Below are 6,435 nucleotides of genomic sequence, written 5' to 3'. Positions count from 1 at the left end.
ATCAAATCAACTCCGAATAACCTCAAATTTTGCATGCACGTCTAAAATGACATAACGGACATATAAATACTTCCAGAACCAAAATCTAAACCCGATATCAATAAAGTTAACTGCCGTCCAAACATCTCAATCTTCTAAACCTTAAACTTTTCAACTTTTGCCAAAAAGCACAAAACCAACCTGCGGACCTTCCCAATCCAAATTCGGACATATGCCTAAGTCCAAAATCATCATACGAAGCTCTTGGAACCATCAAAACTCCATTCCAGAGTCTTTTACATAAAAGTCAAATTTCGATAAACTCTTTCAACTTAAGCTTCCAACCTTGGGACTAAGCATCCCAATTCACTCCGAAACTTTTCCGAAACCAAATCAACCACTCCGATAAGTCACGAAACCCCAAATACACATAAGTAAAGCATCAAATAGGGAAAATGATTCTTATACTTAAAACGACCGGTCGGGTCGTTACATTCTCCCCCCCTTAAATAAATGTTCGTCTTTGAACGGGTCTAGAATCATACTTGGAGTCTCAAATAGGTGTGGACATTTGTTCCCTATCTCTTGATAAATCTCCCATGTATCGTTCTCCACTGGCTAGCCTCTCCAATGAACCTTCACCGAAGATATATTCTTAGACCTCAGCCATCGAACCTGTTGGTCCAAAATGACCACCGGCTCCACCTCATAAGTTAGATCCACGTCCAGCCGTCAATAACAACAAACCCAATGTAATCCCATAAATGGTGTCTGGGGAGGATAGTGTGTACACAGACCTTACCCCTACCTTATAAAAGTAGAGAGGCTGTTTTCGATAGATCTTTGTCTACCTGTACCGTTTTGATATCCAAAATATGTGACAGATCACCATAATACTTCCGGATCATCGAAATATGAAACACTGGCCCGATAGACCAGTTTGCAAGGCAAGTATACAGGCCACCTAGGGGTGGCAAGTGGACCGGTCCGGGCCATAAACATGCCAAGTGGGTCGGTCTCGTAGGCCGCATTCCCGATCCGGTCCCGATCCTTAAATAAACGTGCTTAGCAGTCACAGGATAAATGGTCTTTTTATTGGAACCGGCCCTGAACCGGGCATATGGACTCATGGTCCCGGGCTAAACAGGCCGGATCCGCGTGCTAAGTAGGCTAAGTGGCCCCAATGGCTAAGTTATGATTTAAAAAAAAATTAAATAGAAATTAGAGACAAAAAGATGTTAAAAATTTTTTAAGGCAATGCCTTGTAAATTTATTATAGAATTATGACCTAATTTTTTAATTCAAATTTAAAGACAAAAATATTGTAAAAAGATATTTTTATTAAGGCTATATCTTTCAAAAGTTTAGGCAACACGTTATCTTCAATTGCTAAACCATTATAAATAGTTTCATGCCAAAATTGAGGACCTTCTAATTTCATATAAAGATTTAACAAAGCAGCAACACCATAAATAGGGAGAATAAGGAAAAAATATATTTTTAAATTTCCCCACTCTTTGAATAATGAGCAAACAAATTTGCAAGTTCTGCAATATAAACTAAAAAGTTAGAAATAGTAGTATAATATTGCATAGAAAATTCATTTGTAGCAATATGAATGTTTTCTAAAAAAATTAATAAGTATTTTAACATTAGCCCAATCCCCATTCGTAAGGTGCTTGTCATCATCACTTACATGTGCATTAAACATTGAGTTTATGGGTTTTTTATATTCATATGCAATAACAAAACTATCATATATGTAATTTCATCAAGTTGGACAAGGTTTAGGAACCTTGATATTGATTTTGTAAGAAAATAAAAGAATTAGGGGGGGTATTTATAGTTGAAAATAGGAAAAAAGTATAATAAAAAGTTTGGGGTTAAAACTAAGTTGGGGTTAAATGGCTATTTTTTAAATAGCCAACGGCTATTTTTTAAAGCCCAACAACTCTTTTTTTAAATAGCCAAACGGCTAGTTTTTTTAAAAAAATATCCGATGGGTCTGTTTGGCCCGCCAAGGTCCTGGTCCGGTCCCGATCCCTTGGCGGGCCAAACGGCCCGGTACTAACGGTTCCTAGGCAAGAACTGACCCACGAGACCAGCCCAAGCCCACCTCTAGCGGTCCTACCGGTCCCGGCCCACTTAGCTAGCGGGCCCAGGACGGTCTCGGACCTGGACCGACCCACTTGCCATCCTTAAGGCCACCTTTCCAACCCTCTCGAGCATCCCTAAAGGACCAATATACCAAGGGCTCAACTTGCCCTTCTTCTCGAACCTCATTACACCCTTCATGGGCGAAACTCTGAGCACAACCTTCTCACCCACCATATATGCAATATCACGAACCTTCCTATCAGCACAACTCTTCTGCCTGGACTGTTTTGTACGAATCCGCTCCTGGATTAACTTTACCTTCTCCCAAGTATCATGGACCAAATTAGTGCCCAACAACCTAGCCTTCCCAGGCTCAAACCAACCAATTGGAGAACGACATCTCCTCCCATATGAAGCCTTATAAGGAGCCATCTAGATACTCAACTGGAAGTTGTTGTTAGAGGCGAACTATGCTAACGAAAGAAACGGATCCCATGAACCTCCGAAATCGATAACGCAAGCACGTAACATGTCTTCCAAGATCTAAATAGTGCGCTCGGACTACTTGTCTTTCTGGGGATGAAATGTTGTACTTAACTCAACTAGTGTGCCCAACTCTAGCTGCACCGCTGTCCAAAATTGCGATATGAACTGAGTGCCTCGATCCGAGATAATAGACACGGGCACACCATGAAGTCGAATAATCTTGCGAATGTAAATCCAAGCAGTTGTTCTGAAGAGTAGGTAGTCACAACTGGAATGAAATGTGCAGACTTGGTCAGTTTATCCACAATAACCCATGCTGCATCAAATTTCTTCAAAGTCCGTGGAAGTCCAACTACGAAATCTTTGGTGATATGCTCCCACTTTCATTCCGGAATATAAAGTCTCTCAAGAAAACCACTGGGTCTATGATGCTCATATTTCACATGCTGATAGTTCAAACACCGAGCAACACACTCAAAAATATCTTTCTTCATCATCCGCCACCAATAGTGCTACCTCAATTCCTGATACATCTTCACGGCACCCGAATAAATGGAATACCTCTAACTATGAGCCTTCTCAAGAATCAACTCACGCAACCCAACCCTGCATTCTAAAACCCCATCATCTCTAATAGTAACATCCTTAGCATCACTGTTGTAATGATTCGACCGGTCGTTTTACCTTCTGAAACCCTGTTTCCCTAGATAACACTTCCCGTACTTGCTTTTACTGATTTATAACTTGCGGGGATGGGTATTTAGGGATTTGGAAGAGTTCGAGTTGAAATCGAAACACTTGGTTCCTTAAGATTGGCTTAAAAGGCTAAGTTTGACTCCGGTCAATATTTTGAGTAAATGACCTCAGAATCAAGATTTGATGGTTCCAATAGGTTCGTATGATGATTTCGGACTTGGGTGTATGTTCGGATCGGGTTTTGGATGATCTGAGAGCGTTTTGGCGCCTAATAGTGAAAGTTGGTTCTTGAAGAACTTTGAAGTCCTTTAAATTTGGTTTGGAGCGCATTTTGGTGATATCGAGTTCCGAATTGAATTTTGAACCAAGAATAGTTCCATAATGTCATTTAAGACTTGCACGCAAAATTTGGTGTCATTCCGAGTAGCCTAAGTATGATTCGGTGCATTCGGCGAATTTGGAAAACTTGAAGTTCAAAGTATGATTCAATTTGGTTTTGGGGTATGATTCTTGGTTTCGTTATTGTTTTTCATGTTTCGAGAGTGCGAGCAAGTCCATATTATGATTACAGACCTTTTAGTTCCTTTGGACGGGGTCCCGAGTTGTTCGGGGTGAGTTTTGGACCTCCTGGAGCAAAGTGTGAGAAACCAGAAATGCCCAGTTCTGGTTTCCTTCTTCGCGAACGCGAAGGGACCATCACGTTCACGTAGAAGGAGTTGGGGCTGAGGGGAAAATGTGCTACGCGTTCGCGATAGCTAGTCTGCATTCGCAAAGATCTGGGCCAGTGACCTTCGTGTTCGCGTGAGGCGACTCGCATTCGCGTAGCGTAGCTGAGCTGGGGCTGGGGTCCACTTGTTCGCGTAGTTACTATTAATGCTAAAGTCCGGGTAGTTTAGGACTCAAAGCATGAATTACTTATGTGAATTGTATTCTTTGTTTAATTAATATTATTTAATATATATACATATATATTGTGAATTGTTAGAGAAAAATATTAGAGGATGAAAATCTCATATACTAGATTTTTTTTTGTTCTGTTTAAATTTATTTAATTGTTAAGAGAAATTGTTCTTCCTCCTAAATTTATCTTATAACAAATATACTCTCATTCCGGAGGTACAAAAGAAAATGTCCTCCTTTTTTGTGGAGCGGGTCGAACGCCTCAGCAGGATAGATGCATCTATGGATCGTGTCGCACGTCCCTCGACAGTGTACACAATATTCTGGATCGGGCCGAATGACCTCGGCAGAAATCGTGCTTAATAATAATAATAATTACACGATACTTTGACAGTTTATTGTAGCTTGTAAAGCTATTTGATAAATTGGAAATTCATTGAAATTGAATTGCAGCTTGTAAAGCTAATTGATATATTGAAATTTTATTGAAATTGAAGGATTTATATATATATATATATATATATATACGGAGAATTGTTGCATTTTGAAGGAATTTAATTATTTCTGCTGGTTAAATAAATTATTTTTATATTCTGGGAATCATGCTGATTTAAATATTCTAGTCTTATTTCAATTATTATTATTGACCCATAGTGAGTGTCAAAGTTGGTCATCTCGTCTCTACCGCTTCGAGATTAGGCTTGATACTTACTGGGTACACATTGTTTACGTACTCATACTACATTTGCTGCACTTTTTGCGCAGGATCTGAGACAGGTACTAGTGGAGGACCTATCATCATATATCCACGTCATCCCGAGGTATAGTGGTGAGCTGTTCTGCAGCTACCAGTATCTCTTCTTATATTTACATTCTGTCTATTTCATTTCAAACAGTATTTGGAGTTTTGTATAATCTATTAGATGCTCATGCACTTGTGACACCGGGTCTTGGCACACACATTGGTAGAAGTTGGTATTTTATTATTTTCTTGGAATAAAAGTTTAACCAATGTACGTTTGATTTATTAGTTGGCTTGCCTAGCTTAGTGTTGGGCGTCATCACGACCTATAGGTGAAATTGGGTCGTCACACTGCAGAATGTTTTGCATATTTCCTATCAGAGGGCAAAAAGTAGGAGTCCCATTCCGATGATAGCCATTGTGAAAATAACTTCCCACACAAAATAACTCGGGATTTGATTGCCAGCTAGTGTACTAATTTGCTTTGTTAATACACCATTTAAAAAATATGGGTCAGAAGTATAATTTCCACATTAAGTGACACAAGTAAACTTAATGAATGCAATGTATAAAACTCCTGGTTTGTGTCAGGATAGGATGAAATTGTATTGATATTATTGTCCCAAGATATGCTCAATCAAAGTTTGGTTCCTAATGTTTGTGGTAATCTATTACTCAATAATTTTAATTATGGAGGAAAGAAGAAAGATAGCAAGATTGGGCGAAAAAGAAGAGTAGAAGCAGAAGAGCACAATGCCGTGCCGCTACAAGATTAACTGCTGCGATGTTGGAAGAAACTATCAAGAAAAGGTATTATCTTCAGCACTACAACACTGGAGAATTATCGCAGCACTTAAATGACCCTGTATCAGCGGCAAAGCAGAATAACGTCACCACGAAGGCGGTTCTGCAACTTACACCATCTTTGTCAACTTCCATAATATAAGGTCCTCAGACTTCTTGGAAACTTTCTGCCTCCCCTGAGGAACGTGGAAATGGAAAACAGGACACAAGTTTTTAGAGGATTCAAGGGAGAAAAGAGAAGAATACGGAGGAACATCCGAGAACCAAGCTTCCTATTCTAGTTTCTCCATTTATGGTGGTGAAGGCCTGAACCATGTTTGATGTGTCCTGAAGCCAGATCATCACCAGCCTGCGAGTTTGATCTCTTATTCATTCCATTGACATTTTAGTTGAATTTTGTTTTAAGATCTAAACCGAAAGGGTGTCTTTGAACCACATTACCTAGAATGGGCAATTCAATGAAGACGGACATCGCATATTTAGGAAGGCTACCATTATATGAAAGCTAGTGCCATGGTACTTGCATACTAAAGGATCTAAGGACATAAATTGACCTAAGGAGAACTTTTATGCTTGGAAAATTCATAGTTGCCAATTGAATCTAAAAAGAACAATCTTACTTTAGAGAAACAAATATGTGCAGTTTACACTTGTTAACTTAAGATTTGAGCATTAGATAAAATCAATTTCACAACATCATTTCCCACACTGATAAACTTCTTAACCCTAAC

The sequence above is a fragment of the Nicotiana tomentosiformis genome, chromosome 3 (assembly GCF_000390325.3).
Source record: "Nicotiana tomentosiformis chromosome 3, ASM39032v3, whole genome shotgun sequence".
Taxonomy (NCBI): domain Eukaryota; kingdom Viridiplantae; phylum Streptophyta; class Magnoliopsida; order Solanales; family Solanaceae; genus Nicotiana; species Nicotiana tomentosiformis.
The sequence above is the reverse complement of the archived record's forward strand: the minus strand, read 5'-3'. Positions refer to the sequence as shown.